Source organism: Castor canadensis, chromosome 8, assembly GCF_047511655.1.
Source record: "Castor canadensis chromosome 8, mCasCan1.hap1v2, whole genome shotgun sequence".
Classification (NCBI taxonomy): Eukaryota; Metazoa; Chordata; class Mammalia; order Rodentia; family Castoridae; genus Castor; species Castor canadensis.
In genome coordinates this window covers 105,497,284-105,522,096 of record NC_133393.1, presented here as the reverse complement: position 1 = coordinate 105,522,096, position 24,813 = coordinate 105,497,284, and the positions used below count along the sequence as shown (strand labels likewise).

The 24,813-nt window shown below is 38.0% G+C and overlaps 1 protein-coding gene across 1 annotated transcript in view; it reads left to right on the top strand.

The window, feature by feature from the left end:
- The window catches only part of Wif1 (WNT inhibitory factor 1), a 63,955-nt gene that overhangs the window by 13,555 nt on the left and 25,587 nt on the right, over window positions 1-24,813 (top strand). The gene's annotated exons all lie outside the window — the stretch shown is intronic.

Genomic DNA, 24,813 nt, shown 5'->3' with positions numbered 1-24,813 from the left:
TAGGGTATTGAAATCTTTATGTTACTCATTTCAATAACCCATTAACATATTTGGTAGGTTAGAAGATAAACATCCTCAAATGTGTGCCACTGATAGCATAAAAATTCGTATTTGAGAACTCATGGTCACTAAAAATATAAATGATTACATTACATACTACTTCCATTTGAGCAATTACTTAAATTCAGGTAGGAGTCAAGTTTGGAATTATGTTTCCACGTTCATTTTCTGTATTCTTTGCCCTTCTGGATGTATATTTACAGAACACAGAATAGCAGAGTTGGAAGATTCCAGAGCTTGTCCAGCTCCCTGAGTCCAACCTCTCTCCACACTGTCCATGAACTGTGGTCTCAGCCTCTAACGCAACATGGCAAGAGGTAGGGGACACATTAAGAGAGGGTTTTAAAACTACTTTCGTTGTGTTCATCACAGAGAATTCTTCACAATCTGCCTTCCCAATGTGACTTGAATAACCCTAGACTACCAGCCTACGGTAGCCTTTGGGGAGTCCTACGTGCATTTATACCCTTGGTTTGCTGACTTGTCCCCTCTATTGCTTAGGTAGGGCCTCTGTCTCATTTACTCCTACTCCTTCCCTAGCACAGATCAGCTACTTTGGAGTGAGCCCAGAGCAATTGGGTTTTTATTCAGAAATGGGGAGTCAACCCTTTCTCTCAGCTTGGAACTGAACTTTGTCACGTGGTATATTAAGGCCCTACTCCTGCAGCACATGGTCCCAGAGATGTCAGTCCTTAAAATCTTTCACCTTTGCCTCCCTTCCCCTTATCTTCCAGGCAGCTGCATAAACACATTCCCTTACCCCACACATACCAGAGGATGCTACAGATAACCAGAGCCACACCTGAACCCCAAATCCCAATCAAAGCTCTACCGAGATGCCCAGTCACTCCTGTAATCCCTGGCCCTCAGCTTCTTTCTGTTCTGTGGAGTCAGTGGGGGTTTGTTTTAGCCCCCGTCTTATTGGAAACCAGATCATAGGCATTTGAGGCCAGTTTCCATCCCCTTAAAATCATCTGTTGCCTTGCCAAACAGCCTCAGTTTCTTTAGCTACTTCACATAAGCAACTTTGTGTTTCTTCAAACTTGACTCCTAAAAACTTACTTAAAGTCTAAAATTCTCACAGACAGAATTTGTTGCTACTTTTCATACTCTGATGAGAAAAGAGTTCATTGCTAGAATTGGAAATTAAGTTATACATAGAAATCTGAAATTATTTTTTGGTCTGTAAACTTTGCATGAGAAAGAAGAAGAATGGGGAAGGAGGAAGAGAAGAAAACAGAGAGAAACAGCTGACACTTAATGGTTTTTGTTTGCCAGCCATTGTGCCCCTCGCTTTTTATCATTATCTAACTTAATTCTCACAATAACCCTATGAGATGAACACTACTAATATTCTCATCTTATAAAAATGATAGAAGAGTCAAAAATGTTAAGTAACCTGCCAGGTCACTCAGCTAGTAGATGGTGATGGCAGGATTTATACTTAGGCAGTCTGGCTCCAGAATCCATGATGAAGTTGTCATTTTTAGGAGGTCAAAATGATTGAATTTCATGTGATTTAACCTAATACTAAGAACTGACATTTATTGGGCAGCTCTGCTAAAAAATTTACATGGATTATCTCACTTAATATTTAGAACAGTTCTGTAGGCTAAAGGTACTATTTTATCTCCACATGACATATGAGAAGACTGAGACCAAGACAGATTAAGTAATTTGCCCAAGGTCAAACCTTACTTAACCTGTGAGCTTGGGTTTGAGCGCTGGCAGTCAGATGCCAAGACTCTCTTTCTATAGTATTGTGTATGTTATTTCACCTCTATATTACACATGGATGGGACAGCCTGTCCATCTAAATCAGTTTTTTAAAAAGGAATTTCATTTGTAGAGACATAAAATTATCTGAGTAAAGATCTAGTTTAGAAGAAAAATAGAACTAACACAAAATCTACTCAGCACCAGAATGTTGAACCACTTCACTGGCCCTGTCTTGAGTTTAAGATAGTTATTATTGCAGGTCCTAGAATGCCCAGGGTTTAAGGAAGCATTCACTCAGGAACTGAGAGTGGAAGTGTAATTGTTACAACTCTCCTGAATTCAGGTAAGAGGTTCTTGTATCTTTCTAACTAATAGCCTATTGTGCCTATTAGTTTAAAACATACTTTCATTTATATTACCACATTAAGTTCACTCACTTCTCCCAGTAACTGGCTTTTACTATGCACTAATGCAACTTTAGATAGCTAAATGTGAGGAATAGCTGATAATTTGTATTGTACGGCCTTTAGCCCAAAGTAAAATAATTAATACCCAATCTTTAACAGTTGTACATTTTCTAATGCACAAAAGATCTGGGTGTTTATGATTTTACATAAATTCTTTTGGCTGTCAATTAAAATAAATAAGGCCTATTCAATAAATATTATTCAATTGCCAGGAAAACTTTTCAGTGGAAAATATAAATGGATTTCTATTCCAATCCATAATAAGTGTACCTATAATGACCCTTCATATATTTTTGTACTTAATATTTCAGTTATTTTTTTGTAGAGAAACTGCATACCCAAGGCTTCTCTAGAAAGGTATTTGATTGTCTCCCTAAACACTGCAAGTTAACAGAAGTAATGGAATCTGCCCTTCTGGGTAGGACACAAGGCCAGAACTAGGGCAGGACAAGTGACGTAGAGTGCCTTGAAAGCAAGTTCTTTTGTAAATTTACACATGGGGGCCCAGCTTGTTCTCCTCCTACTCCTAAACATAATACAAGAATGTCATATGTGATAGTTAATATTATTTGTCAACTTGACTGAGCCATGGGGTGCCTAGACATTTGGTCAAACATTATTGCGAGTATGTGAGGATGTTTCTGGATGAGATTAACATTTAAATCAATAACTGAGTAAAGCAGATTGTCCTTCCTAATGTGAGTGGGCACCATCCAATCAGTTGATGACCTGAATAGAACAAAAACACTGAGACTCCTGTGGGTAGCAAGAACCCCTTGTGGCTGCCTGCCTTCACACTGAAACACCATTGCCTTCTGAGTCTCCAGTCAGCTGGCATTCACACTGGAACTATACCATGGGCTGTTCCTGGACTCCAAGTTGCCAACTACTGATTTTGGAATTTGACAGCCTTTACAATTATGTGAGCCAATTCCTTATTTCCTCTCTGTCTCTCTCTCTCTCTCTCCTTTTTTCTTCTCTTTCTCCCCCTTTCTGTTCTCTCTTTTACTCTTCTCTTCTCTTCTCTTCTCTTTTCTTCTCTTCTTTCTTCTGTCATTCAGATTCTCTGGAAAAGCTTAGCCAATATCAAAAACAGCAACACAGACTAAATCTTGATCATGGGGCCTCAGGTTCTTGAAGTGCTTTAGGAAATCATTAATTTACTTTTTTACAGTGGCAGCAAAATACAGTTGCTTAATGTGTACAATGTACTTGACACATAGTAGACACTGAAAAAGTGGGTTCTTTTCTTCTCTTTGTATTAACGAGCTGTTAGTGCTAGGTGGGAGCCATGAGGCCAAAGAAAGATCGTCTGCCAGACCCCAAACTGGGAGTGTGCTGGCAGAAAGCCCAGATTCCACCAGAAGTCAATGGTGTCCTAGTCTCTGAACTCAGAGTGTCACACTGAGCTGGCCTCAGGAGATCTGGCTTCTAGCCAGGCTCCCACACCCGCTATCTGGGACCTCAGACAAATATTTCACTTTATTTCTCATCTGTGAAATGAGGGATTTCTTTCAGTTATAAAATATCTGTGACTTATTAGTCATCATCATTTCTGCATTGTTCTTAGTTTTGTGTTTGAATTCAAATTACAGTAAGAAAAACAGTTGGAAAATATGATTGCCTGTAAGAATAATAAAATAAACTTTGAGCAGAATTAACTTTTCAAAATACTGTTTGCCTGAATAATCTTAATAAAATATAAACTCTCTTAAGAGCAACCTTTATCTAGTTTCTCTATTAGCTTGGCTCCAGTCCATTCAATTTGGCTAATAAACTGACATAAGAGTTGACCTCTAGGGCTAGTAGTCGGGAGAGTTATATTACTAGTATGTACCCTTTAAGGATATTCCCAAATGGTAGTCCCCTTCTAAATATTTTATTTATTCCTTGACTCTTTGCAAAGAACTGAGAATCGTCTCTGAGATTTGTCATTCTCTTATAAATGGAGGGTTTTAACATTGCTGGTTGTCTTTGTAGTAATTACAGTTTGCAAAACCCATTACTCATTCAGGAACATAAACTGGACTTCATTAGAGTGTGCCATATTTCATTTCCTGTGTATAACTAATTCTTTTTATGAATCCTGACAGAGTTTTACTTTTTCATGACTTTTTTCCATTGTAAACTAGTACACTCTAAAAACTTTTGGAAAATATAGAAAAGGAGAAAGAAGAATGGGAGAGGGGAGGTCATATACAGTTAACTCACCTAAGAAAATGTTAATGTGTTGATTTTTTGTATTGAAATAATGACCCTTTATTTCCTTGTTGTTTTCTTAAGGACAATAGGGCAGTTTCCCATGTTATTACATATTCTGTACACTTGATTTTTTTAATGGTTACACAATATTCTGCAGCATATGTAAACATTCTATTTAGATTTTATCTAACTTTTCATCATTTAAAAATAGTACCGTGAAGAACAACCTGACATATAAAACTTTTTCCATAGTAGGATTACTTCCTTAGGTCTGAGTTCCAGAAGTGGAATTTCTGAGTCAAAACACTGGATCATTGTGTAAGTTTTGCTGAATGGCTTGTAATGGCTACTCCATATTCCCAACAGAATTATGCAAGAATGTCCTTTTTAGTATTCTTTTGTGGCCTTAAAAAAATGAAACTTTCCAAGTGGTATTGATGGTGGTTGATTTGTGCCTGCATTTTTATTCAATCATAGCAAGTTTAACTCAGTGGGAATTTCATACTGTAGGGGGCGGTGGTGATCAGGACGTGGTAGATGATTCTTCCTTTTCATATGAGACTGTGAAGGTCCCTCCAGAAAGAGGTTATGCACAGCATGATTATTTATTGTGAACATGAGATTCATCTGCTAGATACCAAGTTATATTTCATACCTCTACTCTACAAATAGAAAACTACTGGGTGATTTCTAAAGAATAAAACAGGTCATTCCTTTTGAACATGGCAAAAAACACTAATTTTAAGTGAATATGAGTAAGCATTTATACGAGTTTCTCTGCACGTATCATATAGATATGCATTTATCCATAACTACTTAGAAATACTAGTGACTGGAATGTTTACTTTTGCATATTGACTCTGTAAATTTTTTATATATATTTTTTTAATTTATTATATTCATATGTGCAATTTTTTATATATTAAGTGATATATTCTGTCAACATGCAGGGATGTCATTTCCTCAGTTGTCATAGGGACAGGGTAGTTTGGAACCCATGAGTAGATCATCTTCAAAGCTCAGAGAGTCATTGTTATTAGTAACTACAATGTAGCCCTTGTTAAACAGGAAGAATACTGTATTATTTACATTTTATCAAAATGAGGGAACTTTAAAAAAATAAATATACTCTCTATTTCATAAAAGAAAAGATAGGGCTGGAGTATAGATCAGTGGTAGAGCGTGTGCTTAGATTTGTGCATCCCTGGGTTTAATCCCCAGCAAGCCTGTCCCAACAAAAAAAGAAAAAGAAAAGACAAATTGCCAGCCTGAGGTCCCAGAGCTGTATATCCAAGTAGGTCTAGGAGAAAGAGCTCAGGCAGCCAAAGAGCTGGTGTCACTTGAACTAGCAGTCTTAATATCTGAGTAAATACATTTTAGCCTTTGAAGTGTCTGTTAGCTTTTGCTGAATTTACTTTCTGTGGAATAAATGGTTCAGGAAATGGGGGTGGGAAGCCTGGTAGGTAGACACAAATTATTGTTTATAAACTGTTGGCCTCTCTGCCACAGAGCATCATCTGTAGCCACTTCAAAGGGAGGCATATCGCATGGCTTCTTTGAGCAAAACCTCCTGTGGCGAACACGTGGCAAACAGAAGGGAAATGAGCAGGTCTGATGGAGGGAAATCATTCTCAACCATCTCAAATCATTGGATTGCTCTAAGACATCTCATCAATTGGTTATCAGAACATATCTGTGCATTTTGAAAACATCAGGAGTTGATAAAGGCAGAGTGAACTTCCATGGATATTTGTGCACTGAATTTCAGGTTTGCATGTGTTTCTGAGAAGATGACTCATCAGATCTTAGGTCACTAAGAACACATTATTAATATACTAGGACTTTAAGAACTATTGAGCTTATGAGTTTTCTACAGATATATGTATGCAGAAGGAGCCATGTTCTTCCCAAAATGCTCAAGACTCTGTGTTAAATCTTGGAAGAAATTGACAAGGGCTGCCTTAAAATTATAGATTTTTCAGAAGGGAAGGAATCATAAAGGTTCAACCATATTTTTCAGATGAGAAAACCAAAGATCAGTCTTGATGACAGACTTCTAAGAATCCCAGAGAGAGTTAGCAATGAAGGTGGCAAAGAACACATTTTATAACAGTCAGGGCAAAGCTTTCCACTTTGTTTCAATCTTAAACTTTAGGCTGTTGAGAAGGTACAACATCACTACATAACAATTCAACAATCCCATAAAATGTTAAAGGGAAAAAGTTGACCATTTCTCTCTCAGTGTAGACTGGAGAAGTCCATTGATCTGTTTGTGCTGCCCAGGCCAACACACATACACACACACACACACACACACACACACACACACACACACACTCTTTAATATTCAATTCTGAAGCAGTACCTTTGGGTGGGCTGATGATAGACACAACTTCATTCTGGCAAAGATACCTTTTGTCCAGCACAATGTCTAAGATATGGAAGGTATTTAACAATGGCACTTGGAAATGGTTCATAGGAGGATTGTGGGATATCATGGAAGATGCACTGGGTCAGTCCTGACTGGGTGGGCTTTGGAAATATAACTAAACATCCCTGATTCTCAGCTTCCCCATGTGATCTCCTGGCAATTTCCAGCTTTAAATCATGATCACCATTTTACCTTAAAGGGTCTTCGTGAAGACTGATCTGTTTGTTTATAAAGCCCTTTGAGATCCCATATGATGAAAATTACTACAGCATCAAAAGGAGCTACAGATACAGATTTTTTCAAACATAGTTAAAAATTGTTTAGTAGATTATATGTATCTTTAAAACTAATGCTATTTTTACATGAATTTGCAAAGGTAGCCTGATCCTGTGTAAACCTCAAAGCCCATGTTCATAGACCGACTTCATCTTTATTCACTCCCTGTGAAGGAAGAAAGACATTATGTCAGCATAACATGTAGTGACTTTTATGTTTTCTCTTAATTTGTTTTGGAACATTGGCACTTTGTTGGAGATGATTTTTTTCTCGCAGAACCCACCAATCCTAGAATTAGATTCCTATCCTTCATTTTCTTTATTTAGTTGACATGTTCTCTCCCATAATATTTCTTATCCCTGGAAATTTCTTTTCATGTGGTCATGTTTTAACTAGTCAAGAACACTTGGCTATTTCATCATGCTGAGTATTAAGAAAAGCTAGATATTTTATGAATATCTTCTTATTTTGTGCATCAATCACTAATAAAAATATCCAATAGATTGGTTTCCAGGACTTACCTAAATAAACTACCACCCAGTATGTACACTTGGCTGACTTAGTTTCGTGCTTTGAGTGTGGCTCTTAAATTGATGGTTTAGTTATCCCATAGGTTGGTAAAGGCCAGACTCCCTATTTTGTCAAGAAGAATGCCATGTGGGAAGGAATCAATATCAAATTTTAAATAGAAGTAGACTTACTGATTTCTGTCCCTTTTTTGAGAAAGAATACCAATTTAGTCAGGTAGTTTTTGTTTCTTATGTATGTATATTGATGTCTAGGTTGTTTTCTAGATATTAAAAAAACATTAAAATTAGGTAGGAAAGCTGTTCAGTGCATAATTTCCAGCCCCATCCTCCCCCCACCCTCCATTTTTATTCATGGGACTCAGGTTTGAATCTAGGGTTTCACACTTGCAAAGCAGGCGTTCTAACTGCTCTAGCCACACCTCCATTCCTATCCCCCTTTTGTTTTTGCACAAAAACAAAAAGCTGATTAAAAAAAGACTCAGTTCTCAGAGCCTTTTAATTTTCATACATTCATTAGATCATGATTCCTATCACATCAGCCTTGTTGGTTGGTGTACATCAGTTTTTCTATTGATCTGTTTATTTCTTTTCTTCTTATGGGGCTGTCATCCTGTGTCACAACTGGGGACCCTAACAAGTTCACTGATATGTTCCTTTAAAACAGCCAAACTGAAGAGAGTTAAGAGCCTGATCCTTGTTCCCCATGGAATTACTGGCCTTGTTTGATCATCCTTCTGTACGTGTGCAAGACATTTACTTCGAAAATGGAATGAAAAATAGTTATACTGTCTGACTTTAGGAATTATACTCAAATAGAGGAGATATGGGGGCAAATATCAGATTTTTGATGCAGATGAGTACAATGCATGCATTGTGAGTCAGTAATTCTTAATTTGAATGCTACTGATGTGTTTACAAGCAGAGAGATTCTGTACAGTGGTAGCAGAGTTGCAAAGATGGTCTTAGCACTGCTATTTTGAACTAAGAATTTAAAGATATGGAAGTTTACTGGGAATTATTTTGCAACTTTAATATATGTTCTAAAAGAACATATATTAAGGTGACACTACAGGTATGGGGGAGGGAGAATTTACAGTTTTGGTAAGGGAAGGGGACAAATGAAAAAAAAGTCCCCCTTTATATACTGTTTTTGGCTTTATATGCTCATCTCTTTTTAAGGATCTGAGGTTTAATCAAAAACAATGTAACTAAGGGGGGAGTAATGACCCAATCACTGTATGCACATATGAATAAAGGAAATTAAAAAAAAAAAAAGACCTTGGACTTCAGAGTCCTGCCAAGAACATTGAAAATCCCAAATAAGAAAAAAAAAAAAATGGAACTACGTTTTGCTTAGCTATCTTTTGTTCTATCATTAATTGTTCCCTCAATTCTGACTTCTTTGTCCCTTTGCGTAGATCAGAAACCTCTGTTGTTTTTCTTTTTCTTTTCTTTTTAACTGCTGTGTACTTGGGTTTGGTGCTTTTTCTCCCCAATCTTTTCTTTCATCCTTACTGCCCTTCTTCCCAAAACAAAGGCAATTAAGCCACACCAAACACTTACATTTGCAATTTAGTAATATAATGTAATTTATTTTAATGAGAGGAGAGGAGAATGAGAGAGAGAGAGAGAGAGAGAGCAAGAGAGAGAGAGAGAGAGAGAATATAAATCTTAGATAATATAAATCATAAAATAATGGCTTCCTAGCCAGGTTCCAGCCACTTGAGGACTTTACGTGAGAGCATGTCTTTGCTATATGAAATGATTTATTGAACAAAGTCTTTTATCCCCCTGATATATTTTTAAAGCACACAAGCCATGCAATTAAGCAAAAAGTTACTGGCTCTGATTGAATTGCTTTACACAAATGAGGATCTATTGGATGGCGGGGGGGCATATTTATTTATCCTTTTATGTTTTCCAAAAATCTTGCCTTTCAGGGTCCTGCACCCAAGCTTTGGGGTCTGAAAAGTTCAAGGCTGACGGTAGCTGTGAAAAGTTTCATAGCCTTTTATGAAAGTTGGGTGGCTGTGTTTGGGGAAGAGCTCTGTGTGTTATGCAGGACTGCTAGCTAACACAGAGACTGTAACATATGGATTTCATAAAGGTCCAATTACAGGGCCGTCACTGTTCGCCACGGTTTTAACTTATGTAAGTTATGGATTATACTTTCATGAGATCATAATCAAAAGGTTATTCTTTGGTAATGGTGTGTTAGAAGAGCTTTATCCTGAACTTCAAAGCCATCCTCTGAGCCCAGAGAACAAAGGCTTACAAGTTTGAACCTAGGCCAGAATCAGTCTGTATGAGTTAACGACATTCCAGACCTGTCCAGGAGCCGGATCAACCTATCCACGTGCGTGCACTTTCTCTCATCACATCGGATCAACAGCCATCACTAAAAGATGACAGTTGATTCAGCTTTAATGTGTTCTTTTTTTTTTTTAAATGAATCGGCTTGACTAACTATGGTGTCTGCTCACATTCGTCTCAGAACCGTTTACTTCGACTGTAAAGTACTGTCATTGTGCGCTTCCAGACAAGAGTGATGAGCGTTAACTAGGGACACACCTAGGAAAAGGAACTGCAAGTCCTAAGGAATGCACAGAAAATAATTCTTAGAAATGAAAAAGGTAATGAGTAGCTTAATATCACAAGTAAAAACCGATAAAGAAGAGTTATGGTTTCTCCTAATCTGACATGCCAAAAGTTGACAACAAAGAAAGATGGTGAGATTAGCTAGCACTACCAATGGAAAACCTTCTCCCTCCTGTTTGGCTCCTCAAATCCTTAAATAAGTATCTATGGGCTTCATATTATTATGCCAAATAGGCAAAATGCCACCATGTGTAATCACATGGGCAAGCTTTGCACTTTCTCATGGCAGCCCTGAAAGACTATGGTGTAGGCTGCTTTCCTCCTAAGTCTTTGAACGAATCCATGAGCAGATTCTGGATTTTCCCGATTACTTTAGTGCTACTCTTATTCTCATTTCAGTAATTAAAATATTTACTTCTGGGCAGTAGTTAAAATGTGTATCTTTATCCATTGCTAAGACCACTCCCCTCCCTGGACTGCAACATTGTTGACTGTTCTCACCTTGGACTTCCCCAAGGCTGGAAGGTTGGGGTGGGGATTGAGGGCATGGAAAACAGAAGCAGGAGGAAAGAGGCAGGGTGTTGATGATGACAGTGTTTCTTCCGGCCCCAAGGGGTGTTTAGAACAGACACCGTTATTACTTTTCTGGGTTCCTCCACTGGGTATGTCTGACTACATTACTGTGATAGGTGGTTCACCTCTGGCTGGCTGATCATAACCATGGTGTCCACTCACTCCTGTATGGCCACAGAGCTTCTTTGCTGTTTCCTGAACATACCAGGTATGCTCCCACCTGAGGAACGTAGTATTAACGCTTCCTTCTGTAATTGTGCTTTCCCCCACACAGCCACACGACTTGTTCCCTCCCTTTGCTCCAGTCTAGTGAAGTGCCATCCCATCTGAGCATCCTTCCCCATCCATCCTCTGTCCCCAGCCATGCACATTCTCTTTCATCTATTTCTGCTTTACTTTTCCACATAACGCTTACCGCCACTTAACGTTTGTCCACTTAAGCATTTTTAAAATTATGGGTGTCTTCCTCTTCACCCTATGGGAAGTAAGCTCCACGAAAGCCAGGACTTTAACTTTTTCATTCACCACTGCATCCCAGCACCCGGAGCAGTGTTAGGTGTATATGGAGTGTGCACAGTCAATATTTACTGGATGACTGAAAGAAGGAATGAACAAAGAAAGAGAATAATAACATTCCATTTGTGTCTCCGTTTGGAAATGTTTTTGTTATCAATTAGAATTGATTTACTTTAAAATCTTTTTCATGGTCATAGCTATTGGCTGAAATTGCATCTTAGGGTAAAAGGCAAGACCTATGGAAAGTAAACATGTTTTTGGAAATACAAGCACAGTATAATTTAAGAATGAAAATGACCTCACACGAGTACCATGTGTGTTGTGTGATACTGGCGTTTGGACTCAGGGCGTATACCCTGAGCCACTCCACCAGCTCTGTTTTTATGATAGGTTTTTTTTTTTTTTCATTTTTCTTTTATTATTCATATGTGCATACAAGGCTTGGTTCATTTCTCCCCCCTGCCCCCACCCCCTCCCTTACCACCCACTCCGCACCCTCCCTCTCCCCCCCCCAATACCCAGCAGAAACTATTTTGCCCTTATCTCTAATTTTGTTGAAGAGAGAGTATAAGCAATAATAGGAAGGAACAAGGGTTTTTGCTGGTTGAGATAAGGATAGCTATACAGGGCATTGACTCACATTGATTTCCTGTGCGTGGGTGTTACCTTCTAGGTTAATTCTTTTTGATCTAACCTTTTCTCTAGTACCTGTTCCCCTTTTCCTATTGGCCTCAGTTGCTTTAAGGTATCTGCTTTAGTTTCTCTGCGTTAAGGGCAACAAATGCTAGCTAGTTTTTTAGGTGTCTTACCTATCCTCACCCCTCCCTTGTGTGCTCTCGTTTTTATCAGATAGAGTCTCGCAAACTATTTGCCCGACTGACTTTGAACCATAATCCTCCTGATCTCTGCCTCCGAGTAGCTAGGATTATAGGTGTTATCCACCCGCACCTGGCTTTTCTATTCAAATTCTAATACGTGAAACTGGTTGTCTGGGATAAAATATTGAGTTTATTTTAAACAGAGCAGATACTCTTATGTCCTTAAGAAAGCTGACACAATTACTGTTTTCAGAGTTTCTGAAACATAGGGACTAACAATTCTTCTAAAGTTCAGCTCTTGCCTAATGCTGTACTGGGCAACATACGTAATAAATACCTCAGCCGTGTATTGTTTTAAAACATACTCCTCATTGTTACCTTTAACAATAGAAAAGTTTCTACATCAATGCAAGTAGGCAAATGTGAGTGCTAGAAAACTTAGGAATAATTGAACAAATGTCAGACAACTTAGGGTATGTTATGCCCTGTGAATTGCAGATTAGACATTCAATACAGAGAACAATATGAGACTTTTTTCTTTTTAAAAAGCTTTCTATGAAGGAAGAATTTAAATATATACAATTGTAGACAGAATAGAAAAATGAACCCCCACTTACTTATCACTCAGATTCAAGAATTATTGACTCATGGCCAGTCTTGTGTCATCTGTATTCTCTACTCTGTCCCCCCCCCGCCCCCATAATATTTTGAAATAATCTTAGGTATGGTATCATTTTATCCATAAAAATTTCAGTGTATATCTCTAGAAGTTAAAAAACCTTCAAAGTTATTAAAAACAATTCCTTAATATGATGAAATATCCAGTTAGTGTTTAAAACTTCAACTATCTCTTATAAATGTTGAACACTTTCAATGATTTGTGTCTTATAATGAGAATCAAAATAAGGCCCACATAATGTGATTGGGAAATAATTCTTTTAGGTCTCTTTTAATTTATAGGCTTCCCCTCCATCTCTCTCTCTCTCTCTCTCTCTTTTCATCCCTTCAAATTTTTTATTAAAGAAACTGAATCTGCCCTACCATGTTTCACATAGTCTAGATTTTGCTAATTACATCTTTATAGTGTGGCTTAACTGGTTCTTCTATCTCTAAATTTCCTGTAAATTAATAGTTTGATAAGAAATTCCTAATTTGTCATTAAGCTAAAGAAATAAGATAATTCCGATGTTGCTTATGTATGCTAACTAGAACTGTAAACCCAAATCCTCAAGAAGCAGAAAAGGAAAAGATTATTTTAGGCTGTTTTCACAATCCCTGCTCTATTTCTGAACCCTACTGCCTATACCTACAGAACCTGGCTCATGTCCTTCAGCTCTGTGGATATTACCCTCACACTACTCCAGGGCCCAACAATCCCAGGCTCCTTTCCAACCATGGGTATGTCTACTGCCCACGAACTCTTACAGCCTCATCCCACCGATAAGACCATTTGCACTGATTCTATTAATAACAACTAGCATTTGTTGAAAGCTTGCAGGATGCCAACATTTGCTACTACTTTATGCACACTGCTTTAATCCTCACAGCAGCACTGTAAAGTAAAGGATGGCCTCCCTTGGGTTCCTCAAGCTTGCCAAAGTACTGCTCCCCTCATGCACCTAGTCTTTCCTCTGCTGAGGAAGCTACTCCTCCTTCTCCTGTCTAACCTCTGCTCATTAAGCTGATCTCAGTTCTGCTATCCTGTCTCAGACAAGCCTTCCCTGACCTCCAAAGTAAGTAACAGAGCATGGTCTCAAAACACCGTGTTCTTCTCTTACACTCTTTATCACAGTCTTAACTTTTTAAATTATTTAATTAATGACCAACTCCCATTCAGCCTGTAAGTTCCATATAGTCAAAAACCAAGTGTGTTTTTACTCATCTTAGCATCTTAGGCCTACACAGTGCCAAGTGCCTGGCACACTCAGTACATATGCACTGAATGAATGAGAGGACTGTGCCCCAGGCTCACTAGGAAGTAGTGGAATTAGAATTCAAGCCAAATTGACCTGAGTGTAGCCCAAATGTCACCCAAATTCTCTCCAGCCTTGTGGACATTGTTATCTGGACTATTAGCTCTCTCCCTTGGAGAACCAGCTTAGTCTCCTTGTGTGGCCCAGTTATCTCATACTTCCACTGACTTGTCATTGGGATCTCAACGTTTGCCTCTCTCAACCAAGGCTTCACAAGTGTACTTGACTTTCTTCTGTTTTATTTAAAGTCAGAAATCTTATAATTTGGAAGGGACATGGCAAAATGTGAACAAACAAGGCAATGAGACACTGATGATGAACAGGTGTGCTCTCTGAGGTGTATAGTAATTGTTCAGTTTTTTTTTTTTTTTTTTTTTTTTTAGTTACTATTAAAGAAATTGCACTTAGCAATTTTCTTTTTCACCCTCAATGTGAATGGATACTCAACTCAGTGACGGGTTCTGAAGCTTTAAAAAAGATACAGTCAAATGTAAGTCTTGAGAAGAAAAATATGATAGGTATTCCTTTTCTTTTTTTTTTTTTAGAACTGAAGTCTCCATGTCTCTCATCAGCTCCAAAACACCTACCTCCCACAGCTGAGTTATTTGTTGGCCCTTCCATATTCTACAGTAATCATTCTTTGTATCTCGGAGAAACTCCTAGCTATGCACCCACGCTTCTCACATCGTTTCTTTTCCACACCCTCTGTCAGATTGTCACTGGTTTCCAAAGTTCCACTTATACCACTTGTAATGTTGTTTTCTTCCCTCAGTCCCTTAGCTTGCCCACCATAATTGCCCAATGCTGTCCTCCCTCCCAGTATCCAGTTTTTAAGTTGGCCTTGACCCAAAACTTTGAAGCTAACTGCTTGAGCTAGAGCAGGCATCTCTAAGGAGCAGGTACTTGTCCTATGAACCTGAGGGATAAAGGGAACAGAAGTTTGTAGACACCTCATGGCTGCCTGCTGTTGTCCTTTCCATTGAAAATGTTGGCATTGGTGAAAGTCACGTGCCGACCAGGGCTGTATTTGTTTTTGTTTTTGTCACTGTTGTTTTCTCAGTGCTAGGGATCCAGCCCAGGGGCTTGCACGTGCTAGACAGTTGCTCTACCACTGAGCTATATCTCTAGTCCTAGATTTGATTTAAAGAATACTTTGTGTTTATTTTTTTAATCTTGAGACAGCCTGAAAAAAATATCTTTCCACCTCCCAGTGCTTTGCTTTTCTACTTCCCTGTTACCTCTTCCTCCAAAGATGAAAATAAAAGATCTTAACTTCTGAGTTTATTTAGGAGAAAAGAGCAATACAACCCTCTGTTGCTTCCCTATCTTTAGGACTTCTGAAAGAGAGTGGCTAGCTAATGATTTGTCAGATAGCCAGGTCTGTTTCTGGTTTGCATGAGCAGTGGTGATTCCAAACCCTCGGAGGAATAAAATGGAAAATGTCTTAGAAATTTCAGATTTATGTGAAGCCAAACTGTGTGATCTCCTGCCAGTCTTAGTTTACAAAATTCACATGGTCCTGGATATGTTTACTTGAACTTTAAGTTTTAATGTCACCATTATATTCCAATAACTTCACTCCCTCAACCCAGCCCACTGGCTACGGTCTGGTTTTAGTGTGTATAAAAATGATTACTAGAACAGAAGAACTTGGCTGATTGGTTTTCTCTCCTTAAGCAGTGTTTCTTTCAATGCCAATTTAAGCCAAAACCAGTGAAATAATTAACTACTTTGCATGAGAAGGTGCTTTTTCTTTTTGTTTATAAAAATTTCTTCTTAAAGTTAGTTGCAAAAGAAGGCAAGGAAAAAACACCATCACTGATATCTCATATTTTCTCAGTGATGTGGCAATTACATGTTGTAATTTATAGAATGCAAAATGACTGGAGACTCAAGTGAGAAATATGAACCAGAAGAGCATTGAACAAAGTTGTGTTTCAGAATGGGACCTTGTTTACATTTTCTGCTTATATTCTTTCTAGGAGCCTCATTGCCAAGGTTTTGTCCCACATCAAGCATAAAACAGTTACAAACTATTCACAGATTGGCTGGATATCAAATGTCAGTGTTCACTGATTGCTCTTTTTTTTTTTTTTTCAAAATGTTCTTTATTTTCTATGTTCACTGTAGAAACTGGCCACACAGCAAAGTCAAAGAGCTCTTTTGACCCATAAAAATAAGTTAGTGATTGCCAAAACAGAAAGATGCTGCCTGTCAGTGAAACCAGAAGCGAACACCATTTCACCACAACCATGTGTTCTGGAATGTACTGAGTTTACGCTTCTGGATACTTCTCAATAGGTCATTCATTCATTCAGCAAATATTTTTCAAATACCTTGCTTGTTCACCATGTTAAGTCTCCAACAGTGAGCTGGAAAAAATATATAATCCCACTTTTAGCCATAAGGAATCTAAAATTTAAATGAGAGTAATGATAATATACTTACAAACAGTTGAATAATAATATTTGCTGGTATGTGGTTAAGGGCCAAGTGAGTGTCAGTAGAGAAATCTAGGCATGGCTATGGTGTCACTGCAGCGGAACAGAGCTCCAGAAGATGATCCCTGTTGGGAGTAGTAAGAGATAAAGAAAATTTGGAGACAGACTGGAGATGCTTATCAGCTAAAGGCCTTATCCTAGAGATAAGAGGCAAAGGTTGGGTTAGGGTTGAAGCAGTGATGAAAGGAAGGAACTGAATCAAAAGCTATTATAAAAGGAGGAAGGCTAAGAGATGAGAGAGAGGCAAGAAACAATAATGATTCTGAGGTTAAGTACCTTTGTTATTAGAAAAATGACGATACTGTTGACAGATTTAAAAATCCAGCTGGTGTTGGAAGTTAATGAACTAGACTCCATGACTGTGAGCAGAGCCTGAGGCAGATGGTGAGAAGGATGTGATTCGTGGTGATCATCGAGTTAGTCACCTTCACAGTTCTTCAGTGAAATACCTGCAGCAATAACTTAAGAGAAAATGTTTACTTAGCTCATAGGTTGGAGGTTCCAGTCCAAGATTGGGTGACCCCATTGGACTGGTCATCATATTGCTACAGTAGTGTATGTCAGCTTGATTGTTCATGTGTCAAGACAGGAAGCTGACACAGTGAGCAGAGAGACCACAGGGTGCCACAGTCCTTTGAGGGCATGTCCCCAGTTAACTATGGATGTCACACATGCCCCCATCTTCAATAAGTTTCATTACCTCACAATAGCCCCATCCTGTGGATCAAGCCTTCAATGCATGATCCTTTGTGGGACACTCATTCAAACAACAGCAAGCATCATTGCTCAAATGGGCACTCTGTGAGAGTAAATGGATTGTATGACAGAATAAAGGGGAAAGGACAGAGGACTGAAGTCTAATGAAGTTCCATAGAGGTGAAATCACTGGAACATAGTTATGGCTTTACCGTTGTGACAGCTACATCTTAGTGATTTTCTGTGATTTTGAGCTGAGAGGAGGAGTTAATGAGGAAATGCAGGAACACTAAGAAGTGGGAAGAGAACCAACAGAGTGTCATACAATCCAAGGTTGACAAGTTTTGAGTTTGAAGGATGAAGTTTTGCAGAGAGGTAATAAGAACACTGAGGTACAATGACAATTCTTCTGGCAATTTTTGGTCTAGACAGTCAGATGTCAGATTGTTTTAAGCATTGGGTGTACTTATTCATTTTGTTTGGAGCTTTATTTTAACATTGCACTGTTTTCCTTTTTTGTTTATTTTAGGAGATATTTTCTTGCCTTCTACATACAGTGTAGAAGCTATTTTATATCCCTTTTGTATGTCTCACACCAAGTACTCTGCTAATCTGAATTCAGTTGTGTGCTTTAATGATTGTAGATTGTTATGATAATAGCAGATTATTGTGAGAATAGTTTCTGGAATATAGTAAATATGCAACAAAAATTATGTAAAATTTCAAACCTTCCAGCTTCCATATATTTTTTTAAATCTATAAATGCCTGAATTTTTCTTTAGAATAAGAAAATTTACCGTTTTAGTTTTCTCCCATGAACACTCAGTTCAACATCAAGACAGATGATGTTAAGACAGGTTTGAAGCCATGTGTGGTGGCCCACTCCTGTCATCCTAGCTACTGTGGAGGAGACAGGAAGATCACAGTTTGAGACCAGCCTGGGGGCAAAGTTAGCTTAAGACTCAATCTGAAAAACAAACTAAAAGAAAAAGAACAGGAAGGTGGCTCAAGTGGTAGAGCAGTTGTCTAGCAAGCATGAGACCCTGAGTTCAAACCCCAGTACCATTAAAAAAAAAGGAGGGGGGGGGGTTGAGGGCCACAGTTTTATGAAAGACTGGTTCTTAACTCAAAGGTTCCTGCAATTACTAGATTAAGTATCTGCCATAAACCCAGAACTTCAAAGGTGGAAAAGAAATATTGGATTCTCTCCATTCCTCCCAGTGATTAATGCAATTCTCTGCTTCTTTTATCCGTGTCTACCCCCAAAAGGAACACCAGAGCAGAGGCCTTATGAGTTGTCCCATTTTGCTGTTTAAATGATGTCTTCATCTATTCTGGAAGAGACAACTCTAATTTCAGCCAAGTCAATTGGAAGCAAGATAAATGGCCTCTAGCACTCCTCCCTTGATAATATTTGGGTGTCTTTTATACTTCTCCATGAAAAGAAAATTTACTGCATGGCAAAACAGGCCAGCAAAAATTTTCAGCAACTTAATTTAGAAGGGACTTATTCTCCTGAATAGACCCATTCTTTGTTTGAATACAAAGCAATCTTTTCATGCATTTCCCAAATAATCAACCCACTTGCTTCTACCTGAATTTCCACTAATGTCATTTAATAAAACAAAATGTACTTTTTCCTAATAGAGGTTTCAGACTCTCCAATATAACTTCTCTATTACAGTTCATGCTCTGAGTTCCTTTTATCTAAGTAGTAAATCTGCAATTTGTGAAACTTGTTCCCAAACTTTAAAGTAAGTTCTCTGTTCTTTTTGGCATAGAATTTAGGTTTTATTTGCCTCCAAATAAGTTTTTCCAATGGAGAGACTGGGGTCTAGGAATATTTATTATATTATAAATAAAGCAAAAATGGAAAGTTCTGTCTAGAAGTTAGAATATGGTATAAATCTACCATTCATTTCATCATCCATTTTATGACTTTTTAACTAAGACCTTAAGTTAAGTGAAAGGATAAATTTACTCTCTATGTGTGGTAATGATGATATATTTGTAGAGCTATTTATATGGTATTGATGTTTTTGGTAGATCTCTTTATAGTGATAAGTGAAACTTTTAAAGAAGTTGATGTCAAGATCAAACAAAAGGTTGATCAATGTCTAAGTGGTTTTCAAGTTATAATATTTAAGAAGCAATGAAAACAGTACAGTGGGCAAAAATCTTTTTTGGGAAAGCACTTTAAAAAATATATACCAAGTGTGAAGGAAATTACTTATTTCAGAGATTCAAGCACCATTATCATCTTTAATAAGAAGGTTACACAAAAGGTTTACTCTGGCAACTACCTTTTGCTGATAAGATCCAAGGAAGAAACTGTTTTGACTAGCTCATGCTTGGAGTAGTCTAGATATAGACTTAGAATTGCAATGGAATTGTGGTGGCTCTCAAAGAAATCAAAGGGATACTCTAAAAATCTGTTTGAAATTTGTGATGATAACATCAGGTATTGGCCAACCCAAGAAATCCATTAAACCTAGCTGCATCATGGTTGTCATGCCAACACTAATTATAAGATTTCTGATGGTGAATCTCACAGGTTCATGCCTTCCTAGCCTGATTTATGTAGACTGACTGTTCTTTAATGTTATGTTTTTGGACTCTGAGTGAAACTTTCAGTTGCAGAGTCTTTGAACATTATCAAAACTTTTCAAAAAAGACATTCAGAAGTTACTTTAATGCTGATTACTGTTGTCTCTCACCTTAAGGAGACATGCAAGAGATTGAAATAAAATTGTTCCATAATGAGCACAGGCCACCTTAAGTAGAAGTCCAAGAAGGATAGTTGATCTATGGTCAGAGAACTATACAAATAGGCATAATTGTAGTCAGCCACAAAGAACTGAGAGCAAGGCACATGATAAATGCTTGTTTTTAAATAAATGCATTAATTTCACTACAAACCACATACAGGAATTTTAAAAATTCATTTATTCATATGTGCATACATTGTTTGGGCTATTTCTCCCCCTTACTCCCCCTCCCCATCTGCTCCCTCTTCTCCCCCACTCCTCTCGCTTCCAGGCCACATACAGAAAATTTGAAAAAAAGAAAAAAGGATAAAACCAGTTACCATCCATTGGATTCAATTATTTATTTATTTATTTATTTTGCAGTACTGGGGTTTGAACTCAGGGCCTACACCTTGAATCACTCCACCAGCTCTTTTTTGTGATGGGTTTTTTCGAGATAGGAGCTCACTAAACTATTTGGCTTCAAACCATGATCCTCCTGATCTCTGCCTACTGAGTAGCTAGGATTATAGGCGTGAGCCACCAGCAAATCATTGCTTTAATCCTGGTATTTCACCCTTTTTCTTACCAATAATAATTTATTTTGAAAACTAAAAAAACATATTTCTTACTGAAATCATCAGATTTTTCAACTGTAATATTTTAATACATAAACCATAGATAGGTAGATTTAATTTATAATGTGATAAGACTCACAGGTATGTCTATGGGGTTGCAAATGGTAGCCTATTATATGGCATTTGAAGTTTTTGTTTCAAAGTTTTCCTGTTCTATCCACTCAGTTTTTCACTATCATTATATGTACTATGAATAAAATGTTTAGAGTAAGTTTGGCACATGGTGTGCATTACAATGGTGTTTGTTGTGTTACTGTCACTTGTTATTACTGTACTTGGTAATATAAATAATCCAAATATAGTTAATTATAAAGACATCCATCACCAAGTCCTTTCACTGTGCCAACTAAAATATGTTAAATGATAAATATTATCTAGTAGAGTATAGAGGAAAAGCAGCTGGTAGAAGTCATTTAAACACCTAGGTTCATAAAAATGTCTATACTCCCAAGAGTAATCTACATGTTTAATGCAATTCCCATTAAAATCCCAATGACATTCATCAAAGAGATTGAAAAATCTACCATTAAATTTATATGGAAACACAAGAGGCCACAAATAGCCAAGGCAATACTCAGTAAAAAGAACAACGCTGTAGGTATCACAATACCTGACTTCAAACTATATTACAAAACAGTAACAATAAAACAACATGGTACTGGCACAAAAGCAGACATGAAGACCAGTGGAACAGAATAGAGGACCCGGATATGAAGCCACACAACTATAATCAACTTATCTTTGACAAGGGCGCTAAAAATATACGATGGAGAAAAGACAGCCTCTTCAAAAAATCTTCTGGGAAAACTGGTTAGCAGTCTGCAAAAAACTGAAACTAGATCTGTGTTTATCACCCTATACCAATATTAACTCAAAATGGATCAAGGATCTTAATATCAGACCACAAACTCTAAAGTTGGTACAGGAAAGAATAGGAAATACTCTGGAATTAATAGGTATAGGCAAGAACTTTCTCAATGGAACCCCAGCAGCTCAGCAACTAAGAGATAGGATACTTCTGCTCAACAAAAGAAATGGTCTCTAAACTGAAGAGAACACCCACAGAGTGGGAGAAAATATTTGCCAGCTACACATCAGACAAAGGACTGATAACCAGAATATATAGGGAACTCAAAAAACTAAATTCTCCCAAAATTAATGAACCAATAAGGAAATGGGCAAGTGAACTAAACAGAACTTTCTCAAAAGAAGAAATTCAGATGGCCAAAAAACACATGAGAAAATACTCACCATCTCTAGCAATAAAGGAAATGCAAATTAAGACCACACTAAGATTCCACCTCACCCCTGTTAGAATAGCCATCATTAGCAACCCCACCAACAACAGGTGTTGGCGAGGATGTGGGGAAAAAGGAACCCTCTTACACTGTTGGTGGGAATGTAAACCAGTACAACCACTCTGGAAAAAAATTTGGAGGCTTCTTAAAAATCTAAACATTGATCTACCATATGATCCAGCAATACCACTCTTGGGGATATACCCAAAAGAATGTGACTCAGGTTACTCCAGAGGCACCTGCACACCCATGTTTATTGCAGCACTATTCACAATAGCCAAGTTATGGAAACAGCCAAGATGCCCCACTACTGACTACTGGATTAAGAAAATGTGGTATTTATACATAATGGAATTTTATGCAGCTGTGAGGAAGATTGACATGTTATCATTCGCAGGTAAATGGATGGAATTGGAGAACATCATTCTGAATGAGGTTAGCCTGTCCCAAAAGACCAAAAAATCATACATTCTCCCTCATATGTGGACATTAGATCTAGGGCAAACACAACAAGGGGATTGGACTTTGATCACATGATAAAGCGAGAACACACAAGGAAGGTATGAAGATAGGTAAGACACCCAAAAAAAACTAGATAGTGTTTGTTGCCCTTAACGCAGAGAAACTAAAGCAGATACTTTAAAGCAACTGAGGCCAATAGGGGAAGGGGACCAGGAACTAGAGAAAAGGTTAGATCAAGAAGAATTAACCTAGAAGGTAACACCCACGCACAGGAAATTAATGTGAGTCAACTCCCTGTATCCTTATCTCAACTAGCAAAAACCCTTGTTCCTTCCTATTATTGCTTATACTCTCTCTTCAACAAAATTAGAGATAAGGGCAAAATAGTTTCTGCCTGGTAGTGAAGGGTTAGGGTAAGTAAGGATGGGGGGGAAGGAGGGGGCAGGGGTAAGGGGGTAGAAATGACCCAAACATTGTATGCACATATGAATAAAAAAAAACAAAGAACACCTAGATTCAGTAGTGGATTGGCTCAAGTGGTAGAGCACCTGCCTAGCAAGTGTGAGGCCCCGAGTTCAAACCCCAGTGCCAAAAAACAAAAACAAGCAAACAAAAAAACTCACCTAGATTTGTGAAAGATAATCCACTTTTTTTCTGATGGGAATAGAATTTGAACTCAGGGCTTTGTGCTTGCAAAGCAGGCACTCTTGCAGCTTGAACCATTTTGCTCTGATTATTTTGGAGATGGGATCTCACAAGCTATTTACCCAGGCTGGCCTCATGCCATGATCCTCCTCATCTCAGCCTCCCATGTAGCTAGGGTACAGAGAGGTGTGAGCCACTGATGCCCACTGGTAGTCCACTTTTTGTTTTGTTTGTTTGTTTGCTTTTTAACAAGCAAAACATTTATTGAAAGTAGAATACACTCTCACAGAGGGGAGCAGATCTGAGTGAAAATGCTCAAGGCCCAGATTCTGTGTCAGAGTTGTAATTAAAAGTCAAAGCTGGGGCTGGGGGGAGGAGGAACTGAAAGGGGTGTCCCTTATGATTGACAGCTTTGATTGACATGAAGGTATTATATAACTTACTTTTGGCTTCTGCATGTCCCTACACATAATGCATTCTGTTTTAATTACATGCATGAGATGCAGTCCATATGTTTGAAGCTTTAAGTAGGGGGTGTCCTTAAAGGTCATCTCAGGGTGGGCTCCCATGTCCTCAGTGCACATGGTAGGTCTGGGGCACTCAACTCTGCACAAACACCCTCTTCATCATTACTTAGCAACTGTTGAGTTAGACACGAAAAGGGGCTCCAAGGACATTCCCAACATCTAGGTGTGTGTCCTAGAGGGGACTTGTGACATGTCTTAGGTGGGACTTTTATGTTATCTGGTCAGTCTTCACACCTTCTCCACTTTTAATAGTCATTGGTTTTCTTGCAGGGACAGAAATACTATTCATTTTCTTTTTCAAAGGAATTGATTCCTTTGAATGAACCTCTGCCTTCCCTTAGGTAGGATGGGAATCGGGTGTCTTAGGACCCTTTATCCTCAGGAGCCTCCTAGTGGATGAATTTAATAAACTAATTCATGAAACTGTCACTCACCTAGGGGTTTTCTGCAACCTCTGGAATTGTTGCCACAACTCACAAAAAGGGATGTCTTGGGAATTTGGTGAATGAAGGGCTGCTTTTGGTTTAGTGAAACCAGGAAGTGTACTTGTAGTAACTGAGATTACTTTATTATCCTCCTACGAAGCCCTTAGTGTCGAGTGCATTTGATACTGTGATTTCAAGCAGAAGGTTCTTTGAATACCTATCATGCATCTCAATGTCTTCCATATTGGAAAATAAATTTAACACTGTAAGAAAGACACTATTCTTTTTAAACCTCATTCAGCCAATGTTTGCTTACTTAATTTCTTTAATTAACCCATCTGAATTCTCAATATCTCTGTGGGTAACTGCCCAACTCTCACGTTACCATTTATCGATTGTCCTTTATTCCTAAGGAAGAACATATTTTTTTTTTGAGCACAAACCCTTTTAATCAAAAGCTCTACAGTGAGATTATGCATCACTGCTTTTAGTAGTCAAGGTCACTTGAGTTAGCAAGAAATTTTTTCTCAACTAGAGAGTTAATGGGAAAATGAAAATGTTTATGTTGTAAAGTTTTATGACTTGTTGTCATATTGTGGTGGTGGTTTTATGCATCTTAAGGCTTTTCTCTCCATAATTAAATTGAGACAAATATAAGCCTTTCAAAGGGAATGAGACTGAAAAATAAATATTAACAGCCAGATCATTAAA